The sequence below is a fragment of the Cervus canadensis genome, chromosome 31, assembly GCF_019320065.1.
Source record: "Cervus canadensis isolate Bull #8, Minnesota chromosome 31, ASM1932006v1, whole genome shotgun sequence".
NCBI classification, from domain to species: Eukaryota; Metazoa; Chordata; class Mammalia; order Artiodactyla; family Cervidae; genus Cervus; species Cervus canadensis.
In genome coordinates, this window is record NC_057416.1 from 4,827,813 (window position 1) to 4,843,285 (window position 15,473).

The 15,473-nt window shown below is 41.7% G+C and overlaps 1 pseudogene; it reads left to right on the plus strand.

Moving 5' to 3' along the window:
• The first annotated feature begins 12,867 nt into the window (after positions 1 to 12,867).
• Positions 12,868 to 13,655, plus strand: LOC122432622 (annotated as a pseudogene).
• Positions 13,656 to 15,473: the final 1,818 nt, after the last annotated feature.

The window sequence follows — 15,473 nt, forward strand, 5'->3', positions numbered from 1 at the left end:
GATCACAATACCTTGCTCTTCTCTCAAGAAATATTGAAAATTTTAATTAACTTTGATGAAATATTTTGATATGAGTTGCTGTAGGAAATTAGGCAATTTGCACCACCCTTAGATCACAGATGCATTAGGGTGTGGCAGGTGGGAATTCGGTACACACAGCTTCTCAAACACAGGACTCTCAAACTTCACATCATGCTCTCAGCTCTTACATAATGCATGAGAGCATTGTATTAATAAGAGCAATTTGAAAACTCTAACAAAAACAAAAGGCAATGTACCTAATCCTAAGAATACTTGCAATTCAGCTCTTTCATGTGTTAAAATGCTTCTGTGTATCTTGGATTTATACAAAATAGACTGATTGCACTTAATACACTCTCAAAATCTTATTTATGTACCATTACTATTAAAGAGGAAGACAGTAAACAGGAGCCTATAATAAAAGTACAAGAGAAAAGCAAAAAGAGCAAGGCAAAGAGAATTAAAAGGAGTGATTTGCTTGACAGCATGGAACTCTATCCTCTAGCAAATAAATAAATAATAAAAAGAAAGAAAAGAAAAAAGGATATACATACTATATAGGTAACTAAAGCATTAAAACATGTTTTAAATCCTTCTACTATATTTAGACTCTCATGCAGATATAAAATGACCTTAAGCACCTCAATATTTTTGTTTAAAGTAGGTATCAGAAAGGGCTATTTGCCAAATCAAAGTCTGGAATCTCCCACCTTCCTTTCGGTGCCCTTTCACAAATCAAAGTCTGGAATCTCCCACCTTCCTTTCGGTGCCCTTTCAAATCCCAACTTCTAGATGGCTCACGATTCTCTTTCACCTTCTAGTTAACAAATTCTGTCTACTTCGGGTGACCCCTCCTGAGGTAATTTCTTCAAATTTTCCCTCTTGAAAATGTTCAGTACTCTAAAACTGCCCCTCATTTATTCCCTGAGGACACTAGTGACGCCTCCTCAGTCCGAATAACTGAGCATCACGTGAGGTGACAGGAGAAACATGACTGGAACAATGGTACCCTGGTGACCGGGGAAAGTTCCTGTCGGCAAAGGATGCTCCACACCCCACACGACAGAAAAGAATGGGCTCAGCACCTCGGCAACCTAATTCTGAAATGATGTCAATCCCTGATTTAGGCTGATCTTGTTAGAGTTTCCATCTTTCCACTTCAAAGGCTTTATTATGGGAGTGTGCTATAGTCAACCAATCCTCAGATTAACTCCAGGTTTAATCAAACTTGATCTGCCAGTTCTCAGCTGGAGCCTTTGGAAGAAAGAGCCATTACTTTCAATTGCTTGGTCCATCCCATGGTCTCTATTACTCTGATTGTGTACTAGCTTCAGAGAGCAGAACCAACCAAGGGATTGTAGGTAAAGGGGGGTGGATTGGATTTTAATTGAACTTTAATTTACAGAGAAGAAATACTGAGACTGATGAGCAAAACAAAGGCTGGTTCCTACAAATGTGAACCTATGACCAGAGGAAGTATTTTAAGTCCCAGAAACGTAAGAGATGGACCTTTCCAGCCATTGTAAGTAGATTTCCGGACAGATATCAGGAAACAATTGTGCTCTCCTTTCCACACTTGGAGGCTCCTCTCATGGATTCTAAATAACACAGGACCCCTCTTCGGTGTCCTCCCTTTTTCATTCACAGATTGGGGAATCCCAGTCACACCACTTATCAACAGCCAAACAAATGGTAGAGGGTGGTGTCCAGATTTCCCAGATCCCTGTATTTACCCAATAATTCTCTCTGCATTTTTTCCTACCCCCTTATTATTCTGCATTACCCCATTTTTAATGCAGATGTGTCTCAAAGTTCTCTTCTTGGTCCTACTGTTTTCCTGCTTCCTAATTTGACTTTGGCCATTTGATGGGAAGAACTGACTCATTGGAAAAGACCCTGATGCTGGGAAAGATTGAAGGCAGGAGGAAAAGGGGACGACAGAGGATGAGATGGCTGGATGGCATCACCGACTAGATGGACATGAGTTTGAGTAAACTCAGGGAGCTGGTGATGGACAGGGAGGCCTGGCGTGCTGCAGGCGATGGGGTCACAAAGAGTCAGACACATAGAGCGACTGAACAACAACTCTGTCTGGACAGTCAGTCCATCGCCACATTTAAGGTCTGATACCGATTCCCAGGCAAATCTCTCTTTCTCAAAATCAAACATTAAGGCTCAACATCTGCCACGCTTCCTGGTTATCTTCCTCCCTAGCTTGTTTCTTGCACGTTGAAAGCATCTCCCCGGCTAGAAAACTGAGTCTTTTCCCACCTTTTCCTCATCGCCCACGTTCAATCTGCCAACAGTTGTTCTGAGCCCGCGGGGATGCTCTTTCACTTCGTCCTCACTCTTTCCATACCCCAGACTGATGCCCTAGTTCAGACACTGCCTCCATCCTGACCTGTCCTACCAGAGCCCTGCCTACTGCCTGGCCCCTCAGCCCGCATTAGCATCGCCGGGAGAGCCTGCCACAAGTGCGGAACCCCGGGCCCACCCAGACCCACCGAGTCAGAAGCTGCTGCAGCAGAATGCCCTGGTGCTCTCCTGCTCATTTACACAGCCTCATGTCCATGCTTCCCCTCGTCAGCCTCCCTCCGCCCTGGGGCCCCTGTTAAACACAGGAGACTTTCAAGCTCCAAAATCATCAAAACAGACATCTAGCATATACACGGCAGCAAACAACAGGACTTGGCATCCCTGGAAAGGCTTTATACTGGAAGCCCTACTGGTTCATTGGGCTGAAAATGGTATACTGGCTGACTGGGCTGTAAATCTATTCATGTGGGTCAAAAAAAAACTATGTGGTTTTATTATTGGAGCTTGATAATATCCATGTGATATGTGAGAAGGCTATTTCCCTTGCCTTTTTCTTGTTTTTATTGTCATTTTTCATGTTTTCGAGTGTTTCCCCTGGAATTTATTATTTTCACTTTTTACATTTTCTTCCCCATAATATTGAGAACAAATGCATATTCCTAATAAACCTTGATTTTTTAACTCAGAATTGCAGCACATTTATAACTGAACTGAGACAGAACTGCCATCTATTTTGGATACATGACAAAATACAAGTCAATTAAGGAAAGATAGATTATTAAGAAAGAGCATATTTAGAGGCAATTGACTAGACATAAAAGTATGACCTGTAATATTATCTCACATTTTGCATCAAGATAAACTAAAAAAATGGAACAAAGATTAAAAGTCAGTATTAAACAGATGGCTTAGAATGGCAGAATGTATGTGTAACCCTGGAAAAATTCAGACCTTTCCAAACACTAGTGTATGAAAACAAAACAAACACCATGAGAAAAGTCAAAAGGCAGTCTATTAAAAAACATTTGCAACTCACATAACTTTTAAAGATTTCTATAACTATTTATAATTAATCCCTTTAAATTTATAAGTAAAAAAAAATACATTGACTCGATCAAATATAGGCAAAAGTAGTAAATAGTGAGTTTATGGGGGAAAAAAAATACAGAAGAATCTCAATATAGAAACAAGATGCTCAAATCCACTCCTAAAAAGAAAAGTGCTTATTAAACTCCTCCAAGCTTCCTTTATTTCATGGATAAGATTGTCAAAATTTGAAAGATGGATCTCTCACTGTTGCTAAAACTATTGAAGAAGTACCATGAAGAATACAAGTGAACATAATTCCTACAAATAATAATCCTTGGTAACTATCAAAATTAGAAACTCAATATCTTTTGAACTCAACAACCCTAGTTCTTGCAATTTATTCTTGAGGTTTCCTTGCTACATCCAAAGTGACAGATTTATATTGTTCGTAAATGATTAAAGCCACTAAAATAACAATAGGAAACCAGTAAAATAAACTACAGTACTTCCATAGCCTTTAGCTTTTAGAAAATACAGAATATTTCCAAAACGTATATTTTAAGGAAAAAAAAAAGCAAAATAGGAAATGTGTATAGAGTTTCCTACATGCTACCTTTTGTGTAAAAGGGTAGGAAATAATAATGTACATTTATCTTTGCATAAAGAGCCTTTGGAAGGATACACATGAAAAACAAATAAAATTGGTTACCTGTGGATGTTGGAGTTTGACTATGAGCTGAGCAGATGGGAAAGATATATAGTATGCTTTTTTGAGCAATATAAGTACATATATGTATGCATATGTATACGTGATCAGTCATGTCTGACTCATTGGGATCCCAAGGACTGTAGCCCACCAGTCTCCTCTATCCAAGAGGTTTCCCAGGCAAGAATACTGGAGTGGACTTTCATTTCCTCCTCCAGGGGATCTTCCAAACCCAGGGATAAAACTCGAGTCTCCTGTGTCTCCCACATTGCAGGTGGGTGCTTTAGTGAGTCACAGGGGAAGCCCCATAAGTACATATACTGTTCGGTAACTCTACAAAAGCAGTTTTCAAAGTCTCCACATTTCTACAGGTTATCGCCCCTTCTACACCAATATTCAACCTAACTCTAATATTCCTTCCTAGTATCATCTACCACCCAGCCTTGCTGAACTGCATGTTAATCCCCTGAAATGCTCTGTACATTTTCCAGGTTATTATTTAACGATCATTCTCGCTTCGAAATGCCCTTCCATCCCTCCTAAGTTTAACAAAGCATCTTTGGCTCCGCAAAACCATTTTCTTTTCTCTGATCCTTCCCTATTAAAGAAGATGCCTCCTCTTTGGCACCCATCTAAAACCTACAGTATTTCACTTGATGGATTTCAGTACTCTGCTCTGTATTATAATCCTATTGTTCCATTTTCATTATTTAAAACAGGCATTTTACTAACAAAATTTGGTAACATATCAATGAAAAGTATGCAAACCATAGCAAACTAATATTATACAGGCGAAGAATACTTTTACAGTACAGTTAACGATCATGGTCAAAATACAACTATACAGAGAATAGATGAGCAGTATAGAATCATTTATAGTGATAACACTCTGATTTCATGGTTTTTTTGCTATCTATTAGAGCTTAAGCACTTTAGCTAAGGGTTTCTCTAGCTTCTGGAGAAAGGAATGGCAACCCAGTCCAGTATTCTTGCCTGGAGAATCCCATGGACAGAGGAGCCTGGTGGGCTCCAGCCCATGGAGTCACAAAGAGTAGGGCATGACTGAATGATTAACAGTAACTTTTTTCACTTTTTTTTCTCTAGCTTCAAAGAACTTTTAGACTTTATGCACCCACATATTTCTTTCACATTTTTATCACTTGTATTGTGATTTTGATTAATTAACTCTTCCCAGTCCCTTTTTTCACTTAGAAACAGTGGAGTGGTTTCTGTGGAAAGCAAAAGGTCTTTCTGAGGTCAAGGAGAAAACACACCACCCTTGCTTCTCAGGATGACATGAGGGATACATATTTACCAGAAGCTGGCAATGTTCAGGGCTTCCCTGATAGCTCAGATGGTAAAGAGTCCCTAGGTTGAGAAGATCCCCTGGAGAAGTAAATGGCAACCCACTTCAGTATTCTTGCCTGGAGAATCCCATGGACAGAGGAACCTGGCGGGCAAAGGGTCCCTGGGGTCGCAAAGAGCTGGACACGACTGAGTGGCTTCACTTTCTTTGTTTCTTTCTTCTTTGGCAGTGTTCTGATAGCCTTACAAATTCATAGAGCCTTCCTGTGTTTTATCTTTTTGCTGCGTCCTAATTACCTTGAAGACCCCAAGTCCCTGAAATAATCTCTTAGGCTCACTGATTAAAAAGCCGAGGAAATTATATTTTGTTCTCCCTGGCTCCTTTTTTTTTTGCCTATTTCTCCATTTCCCCACCCCAATGCAATTTAAGATTCTTTATCTCTTACACTCATGCAATTTAATAATCCCTGTTAATTAAACTCTTGTACGTTCCCCAACCCAATTCCAAAACACTCTGCCAAATATAAACTCTTTGACCTTGCTTTCAAGCTCCAGGAGCCAGAGATGCCTTTTCTAGCATTTTTTTTTCTTCTTTTCCTTCTCTTCTATTATTCATTTAACCAAGCACCGAGGTGGCTTCAGACTAAAAAATATCTGACAATCAATATCACACATCACCGCTGAAGACATTTCTAAGACAAGATCACTTGTCTTCTCAGTGATCTCCGAAAAAGCTGGAACTGAAACAACCATCATGAAACAGACTCGTTCCAAGTTCCTAGCCAAGTAATCACCTCATCTCTAGCCTTCACCGTCTAGTCCAAGGGCATCTATAGCTGATTTTTCTTTCCTGGTCAGTGGTGTGATTCCTAGTCTTCAAAACCAAGCATCTCTTCCTTAGCAATGAAAGTGCCATACAGATGGCAAAACTCCTTAATAAATAATTTTCTAAAATACTTAAGGTCTATGGTACATATAAATAGACTTCATATAATAAATATTAGTGATCTTCATTACTTTTGTATCTGAACACTCATGCTATATCCCTTCTAATTTTCATAATAGTTTTGATAAAGATTTCAATTGGCAGAATCTAGTGAAGCAGAGTTCCTATCAAGAGAAAGAGTGCTTCCTACATGCAAATATCACAATGACGTCTTTCCACTTCACGAGCAGTACCTAACCCCACTCTGAGACCTGGAGAAGGTCTGTACCAGACAGGATCTCCAGAGCAAAGAAACCGGCCACGCAGGCTGAGAAATCCCACGGTCTGCTGGCCAGAGGCTGGAGACTCAAGGAAGCAGGTGGTATGGGTCTAAGGATCTGAGAGCTGGGTGGTTTAGGCAGGAGAAAGTCAGCGTCCCCACTCCATGGTCAGGCGGCATGAGTGAATTCAGCTCTCCTCCAATTTCCCATCCTAGGCAGGCTCTCAAAGGACTGCCTGAAGCCCGCCTGCTGTGGGGATTGCCCTGTGGTTTCCCGAGTCTAACCCTTCAGAAGCCCATCTCCCCACAGAATGGGGGAAAATGTTTGCAAATGAAGCAACCTACAAGAGATTAATCTTCAAAATAGTCACCGATTAATCTCACGCAGTTTCATATCCAAAAAATCACTACCACCAACAATAACAAACAACTGCATCAAAAATGAGCAAAAAAAAGTTTTAAACAGATATTTCCCCAAAGAAGACATACAGATGGCTAAAAAGCACAGGAAAAGAGGATCAATGTCACTAATTATCAGAGAAATGCAAATCACAACTACAAAGATATCACCTCATGCCAGTCAGAATGGCCAACATTAAAAAAGCCCACAAACAATAAATTCTGGAGAGGGTATGGAAAAAAGGGAATGCTCCTACATTGTTGGTGGGAATGGAAATTGGTAAGGCCACTATGGAGAACAGTATGGAGGTTACTTAAAAAACTAAAAATAGAACTACCATATGACCCAGCAATTGCACTCCTGAGCTTATATCTGAAAAAATAGTAATAATAATAATAATTTTAAAAGATACATGCACACCAGTGTTCACTGCACTATTTGCTGGAAGCAATATTGTAAATGGAAGACATGGAAGCAACCTAAATGTCCATCGACAGGAAAGGATAAAGAAGATGTGGTATATATACACAAAAGAATATTACTCAGCCATGAAAAATGAAATAATGGCATTTGCATTATTTCAGCAGTTCAGCAGTTCAGCAATATGAACTGACCTACAGATTATCATACTAAGTAAAGTAAGACAGAGAAAGAAGTATCATATGTATCATTCATACATGGAATGTAATTTTAAAAATGATACAAATGAACGTATTTAAACTTAGAGATATTGAAAATAAACTAATGGTTACCAAAGGGGAAATGTGGGGAGGGATAAATCATTAACACACACACCCTACTATACATAAGACAGACAATCAATGAGGACCTGATGCACAAGACACAGAGCTTTACTGAGTGCTCTGTAAGAACCTATACGAGAAAAGAATCTCAAGAAGAGTGTGTATAACTGAATCATTTTGCTGCACACCTAAACTAACACAACCTTGTAAATCAATTATCCTCGATTTTTTTTTAATGCTGGAAGCAGATGGCATCAAAGATTGAAAAAATAAATAAACACAATATCTAAAACAAAAAAAATAAAGAGACAGATGTCAATATTTCACACACACATCCAGAAATAAAGTTTAGCCAGCTATCCGGGCACCCCATGGACTAGTCAAGTTGACACATAAAATTAATCATCACCAAATCTCCTCTCATTCATTTCTGTATTTGCCCCAGAATCTGGCCACACACAGCAGATGACTTAAAAGAGTAGAAAAAATGAAGGTGTCAATCAAATCACCCCCATCCCATTTTTCTTCCATTGAGATGGTGAACCAGCTTTACCATCACAATCCAAGATTTTTCTCTCCAGAAAACAAACTGCCATTTTCAATACTGCCCTTCATCGACCCTCACAAGTTGATTTTTCATTTTTCAGGAAAGAAAGTTTGAAACGCAGACAAACCTTAAAAACAATCTTTCAAATCTGAAAAAAGAAAAAACTTTTGAAAAGGATTGTTTCGAGAGAGGTGGATGCCTGTGGCACCCTGGTAAGATACAGCAAAATGTGAGGGCATCCTCTTTTTCGACTTGTCCAGGGAGGTAGATTTTAATTTTCTGAAAGGAAATCCATAGCAAGCCAGTCTGAGTCAGCGCCACGCTGCTCCCCTCAGTCTGCAGACTGAGCGTCTGATACCGCTCCCGCAGCTCCATCATTGTGAAAAGAAATTTCAATTCCAGCCTCGGCAGGAGCAGGGAAACTCAGTTTGGAAGTTTCCATCTTTGTGGTCCGTACAAAAGAAAAAAAAAGCAAATTCCTTACAAAGAATTAGATTTCGATTTCTCATTAGAGAGGGGCTCCCTTCTGATAACTCTACAATGCAGAATGAAAGCTCCATACGGTTTAACTCTTAGACACATACACAAAAGATTTTTCTCTCTTTAAAGAAAGCACCTCATAAGACGCAGAAAAGATTTTTTTTCCTTCCTATTGCTAAATGTCTTCTTTTTCCCATAAGCCTTGTTTTTCCCTTACCTCCATTTCTGAGCTGATTTTCACTGCGAGAAGAGAAAAAAAAAAAAAGTTTCTCGAAGCCGATCAAGAGGCTTAGCACCTATACAACTTATTCAAACAGGTGTGTCTAACCTCACAGTATAAAAGAAAAAGCATTAAGACTTATTGCCAGTGAAAATTTAACCCCATGTCAAATGTCTCAAAAATAAGGATGCTCCGCTACAGACACTTTCACCTTGTGAAGGAAGCTTTATTTGGCATTTATCATTACAAGGGGGCACTTGGTGAGTTTCATACTCAAAAGGGACAGGGTAAAAAAATATCACTGCTGGTTACCAGAAAGCACTGAATTGCTTAGTGCACTCAGCTGTCTCACGTGTGGGAGAATATTCTTCCCTTTCTCTTTTTTATTGGACAGAATTCAGAATTGAATAGGCCTATGAACAAACTGTTTGTACCCTAATCAATGGCTCACTTATGAGTCTGTTGAGGAAAATGAGTGCTTAGAAAAGAAATATTAAAGCCAGGGGACTTCTTGAAGACCTCCAAGTTCACAGGAGAAAACTGCTGGGCAAAGTTAAGAGACACACAGACACAAAATACTGTTCATCCTTTTGACTTACAATGACAGCATTTTTTCCCAGATAGGTCTCCTGGATGTTACCTTGTATAGCATCAACAATGTTTTTTAAAGGCTCTGCAAAACCATTTCATTTTTCTTCCTGGAGACAATTTCCATGGCTTGCTCACTACTGCCCAATACTATTCACTGAGATACCTCAGACTGGGTCAGGCCTTTTTTTTTTTCCCCCCTTTCCCTAACATTGTGTAAGATAAGAGCTTTATTTTTGCTCCACAATTTGCAAACAAGTTCCATATGAGTTCAACTGGACATTTTCTTCCTGTAGGTGCCTGGATTGGGTCAGCTTTAATGACCAAAGTGTGTGCAATGGTTTGATGTGTCACTTACATGTTAATTACATGTCTAGACAACAGGACAGAGCAAACTCTTGATCAGCAGTTGGGAGGAGCAGAACGCAGAGGGCAACTCACAGGCGGGCTGAGGCCCAAGTCCATACGATGAGGGATGGTCATCAGTTCCAAGCTGGTGCAATTATGAGACGGGAAAGGAAGTTCCAAGTCAGATGCTGGTGTGGAGGGAGCCTCCCCTTTGAACAGATTGACAACAGACTTGGAGTTCCCGATTGCATGTGGGTGAAATGAGCAGAGGTTGGCTAGGAGGAGAGGTCTGGGATCTCGGACAGCGAGAAATTCCCGAATCTGACGCAGTGGGGTCTGCTTGGGAGGAGCGCTGGTGCCTTTGGACTGGCCCAGCTGCCTGAGGTGCCTCATCCTGCCAGCAGCAGCGGTGTCACCTGGGCACCATCCTTTCTTGAATGGATATGGTGGTATTCAAACCGACATCCTCCATATCTAGGAAAGACAAGGTTCAATCACCCACAACAGCAGCATGCAATCAAGAAACACGTCTACATGACCCACTGAAAATCATCTTCAACAGTCGGTGAGTAACTGAAGCTGGGGCCACGTAAATAAGGCTGATCATTTAACGTTTATGACACATTACGTTTCAGAATCCATCCAAAGCGAGCGTTACTCCATGAGTGAACGGCCATTTGCATTTTTTATTGCCCACCAAAGAGTACTTCTGACAGAGTTCTGTGACAGTGATCTGCCAAAAACACTACTTGGCCGCCAACAGCAAAGCGTCTGTGGTTTCCCAGACCTACCTTCTCTGTCTCTCAGGAGCTCACTGAATGATATTCATGGACTCTCTGTTACAATATTCCACCTGATAATACCAGCAATTATTATATCCAATATGCTGCAAATGACTCTTAGATAACACATGGCAAACAGCAGACCTGACAGTGTTTGTGAGCGAAATCAAAGCCTTACTGTCTTATTGATCAGTATTTGAATGTGCAATTGTACCCTTTAGGGAAGAGATCTTAATGGATGTCCGGCTGCCCATCAGAATGTGAACCATCAAGCGATGCTTCAATAAAACAACTCTGCAGAAAACAAACACATCATTCCCTGATCCCCACGGCATCAACTGAGTGTCCTCTGATGCTCAGTTTTAAACGGGACTTAGATGAGAAAATGTTCATGAGTAGGTTTATTTTATTTCATGCTTTTGCAAATTAACCTTCCATGGGAAGCATCTGCTGTTGGTTCAATTAAAGCCACTGGAAGTGTCCTTCATTCAGAAGAGAGCACTGAGTCCCTTCCCCACACTGCTTTGTTTTTCCAGCTCCCCAAGCCAAGCACTTCTGTGTGTGTTCTCAAAATAGGCCAATGTCTTTGTCTGCTCCTATTGAGCCTTTCTGTCTAGAATCAATGGGCTAAGACATTAGTAATAATGGTGCTTCTGGAATCTCGGTGGTACCAGACTTGGAGCTATTGACACAGCATTCTGTTTTATCAAAATAACTTTTTTTTTGTAAAGTAAGCTCTTTGAAAATGGAGTAGGGAAAACATTTCTCTAATGCACATAATAGAATTACAGCACACAAAAAAGAGTGTTATATTTAAAATTGTCCATAAAATTGGTGGTAGATTTTACCTTTATGGATGATGAAGATGAGACGGTTGAAATATAAGCTAATATCCAATTCATAGATGCACACAAATGCTCATCTATAGCACATCATCAGTTTCAAAGTGAGTGATTTCATTGCTTTAAAGTTCCAGTGATTCAATATAAAGCTGTGTGTGTATGTGCTAAGTCGCTTCAGTCATGTCTGACTCTGTGCAACCCTAAGATTGTAGCCTGCCAGGCTCCTCTGTCCACGGGATTCTCCAGGCAAGAATATGTAATAGGTTCCCATGCCATCCTCCAGGGATCTTCCTGACTCAGGGATCAAACCCATGTCTCTTAGGGCAAACAGGTTCTTTACCCCGATGACCACCTGGGAAGCCCATAGAGCTGCAAACTGACACAAATCCAGAACCTCCATAAATGTCAAGGGGAAATAAAATGATCATTGCCAGCATCTACCAGGATAACTGATCTATACAATTACTCAATGAATAGTCAACATGATTAGTTATAATTCAATATTTATAAAAATGGGTTACATAATTTTGTTCCAAGAAACTAAAAGAAAGAAAGACATTCCACTAAACAATGAAGACAACTGCACCTACACACTTGGTGGGAAATCTCACTGACTGCAGGTGGGCACACCTGTAATTTGGCAGGTAGGAGGAGGCTGTCTTTCTAATTGGCTTCAGCCATCATTTTCCCCTGGTAGAGTTTGTCATGATAAGCATTATAATGGCTTCCTTTGGACAGACTGAACTTAATACTCACTTAATCCCACTTTTATTCTTTTCCCTCATGTCTTTGAATTTGACCCGTTGTATCCTGCCTCTTGCATGGACAACTACCACCCACCAAGACTCTTTTACCCTCTGCCCATCTACAGAGCCTCAGATGCTGCAATTTTTATTTTGTTCACATATAGCACACATTCACTTGTCACATAATAATGGTTAACATATAGCCATATCTTATTTTCTAGATCAGGAATCAAAGGCATAAGGAATTGATTGAAAGCCACGTAAGTACTTGGTGTTACACCTGGTACTCACATGATCTCAACTTTTCCAAATACATCACATGTTGTGTACCTATAGTATGTACTTACATATACATATGTCACTGTCTATATTCATGCGTGATAAGTCGCTTCAGTCATGTCTAACTCTTTGCAACCCTTTGGGCTGTAGCCCATCAGGCTTCCCTGTCCATGAGATTCTCCAGGAAAGAATACTGGAGTGGGTTGCCATGCCCTCCTTCAGGGATCTTCCCAACCCAGGGATTGAACCCACATCTCTTATGTCTCCTACATTGGCAGTCAGGTTCTTTACCACTGCCACTTGTTTAATGATGGCGGTGGGGGAATCTCAGAGCAGAAGCAGGAGCCAGTTGGGCAGAGACTGGGAAGGTGTTAACTGTCTTGCCCATGATGAAGCCATCATGGCTCAGCAGACCTAATTCAGCAAGAGATAGCTGTGCAGAACCCGCTGGTCTCGGAGCAGCTGGAGCTCTCTGTCCTTCGCAAAGAGTGCACTGAGGATGACAACATCTGTCAACAGAAGGTCAAGGACTGCCACAGAAAGTACTCCTACATCCGCAAGAAAAGGGCTGGTGGAAACTGCTTCTATCATGCTTTTGGATTCTCCCACTTGAAGGGGTTGCTGGATGACAGCAAGGAATCGCAGCAGTTCAAGGCTGTGTCTGCCAAGAGCAAAGAGGACGAGGTGTCCCAGGGCTTCACTGGACTCACAGTTGAGGATGTCCACCACACATTCATGGACCTGAACGAGCGGGTGGAGAAGCAGACCTCAGTGGCTGACCCGCTGGCCTCCTTCAACGACCAGAGCACCTTGGACCACCTAGTGATCTTCCTGTGGCTGCTCCCCTCGGGCAGCAAGTTCTTGGAGCACTTCATCGAGGGTGGGTGGACCATCAGGGAACTCTGCCAGCAGGAGGTGGAGCCCGCGTGCAAAGGGGGCAGGCCGCATCCTTATCCCGGCGCTGGCCCAGGCGCTCAGTGTCCCCATCCGGGTGGAGGACATGGACCGCAGCAAGGGCCGCACCACGCCCCCCGAGGGCTCCAGCCCAAGGTCTGCCTTCTCTGCCGGCCTGGACACCAGGACACCCTCTACGAATAGGCTTGCCCTCCCCTCTGCCAGGCGCTAGACGCGTACAGAGGGGTTTTTGTGGTCGTGAATGGTCATATTTCATTGCCCCACCCCCTTCCCTCTCACACGACCTTGTGTTTTATTAAAGGGGACACTGGTGGTGAAAAAAAAAGCACCAGCACATTCATAGTGCTTTGCAATTCTCAAAGGACTTACAGATACACTATCCCCTTTTACCTTCAGTATAAACCAGTGCTTAAGGGGAACAGGGTGGTCTTGTAGTTTCACATTTGAGGAAACCTATCTCTCCAGGGAAAGGGGTGGGATACAGTGGTTAGAAGAGGTTGCAAGCCTTGGCTATGTGGTTGCAGTTCCAACAAGTGTATTTAGATTCCAGCTTTTCAGTTACCAGCGTGTGGCCTCAGGGAAGTTGTCTAAGTACTCCATGCTTCATTGGTCTTATCCAAGCAAAATGAGACTGAACCACTACACACATATTAGAATGACCAAAATTCAGAACAGTCATGACACTGTGCTGGTGAGCAACAGGAAGTCTCATCTACTGGTGGGCGAACCCAGGATGGGATACTTATTTTGGAAGACAGTTTAGCAGCTTCTTACGCAACTGAAACATACTCTCATGTGATCCAGAAACTGGTATCTACCCAAGCAAACAGAAAACGAATGCTCACACAGAAGCCTGCCCATGCATGTATATAGCAGTTTTATTCATAATTGTTAATTTTCAGAAGCAACCACGATGTTCTTCAGTAGGTGGTGAATGGATAAACAAATGTTGGTCATGCAGACAAGGGACTAGTGTTAAGCCCTAAAAAGAAATGAGCTATCAGGCTATGAAAAGATATGAAGGAAACTTACATGCATAATCCCAAGTGAAAAGTCAATATGAGAGGGAAACATACTGTATGGTCCAATCATAGGACATTCTGGCAAAGGCAAACTTTTTAAGACAGTAAAGACTGGTGGATGCCCAGAGTAGGACAGAGGAAGGGATCAACAGGTCATGCACAGAAGTATTTTAGGACTAAAAACTACTCTATATGATACCAAAAGGAGGGATACACATCATTATACAATTGTCTATAGGCATAGAATGTACAACACTAAGAAGGAATCCTGATGTAAACTGTGAACTACGAACCCATGTCCTCTGCCTTTTGTCTGTAGAAAAACTTCAAAGAAAAAATTTAATTAGGAAAGTGAGAAAATGCCAAAAGAAAGGAGAACAGTCAAGCAAGATAAAATCATAAAGCTTTAGCCATGAAACAAATTTGAAGAACTTTAGCTCCTCCTCAAGGACTGCACATACTATTCTTGAGTCATGTCCTTTGAGCTGTTTTCCAGATTCCGAAGCCCCCACCAGGAGGATGAAGTTAACTGTGTGCTGCCCACAAGCATGGAGGCCCCAGACTGGCCCGAACCAGAAGGTTGATGATGCTGACTCTCAATTACCTCACCACCAGCCAATCAGAAGAAAGTCCCCGAGCTGACCACATGTGGCTCCTTGAACATTGTAAGACACCTCACTCCCTGCTCCAGAGGGGACACACAGTCTTGAGAGCATTAACTTGATGTGGCCCTCTCGGCCTGACAAAGCAATCAAGCTACTTCTTTGTAATTCATGCAAAACTGTCTCCCTGATCCTGCTTGGCATCAGTGAGCAGAGGTTGAGTTTTGGCAGCAGTGTGGTGCGTCAGCGAGGTTCTTCGGTTTTAAGGCCAGTCTCGCCTGGCAGGGCTGCTGACAATGCAGGAAGCCATGCATGTGTGAGCACCGGGGGTATACACGAAATCGCTGTACCTTCCCCTCAAACTGCTGTGAATCGAA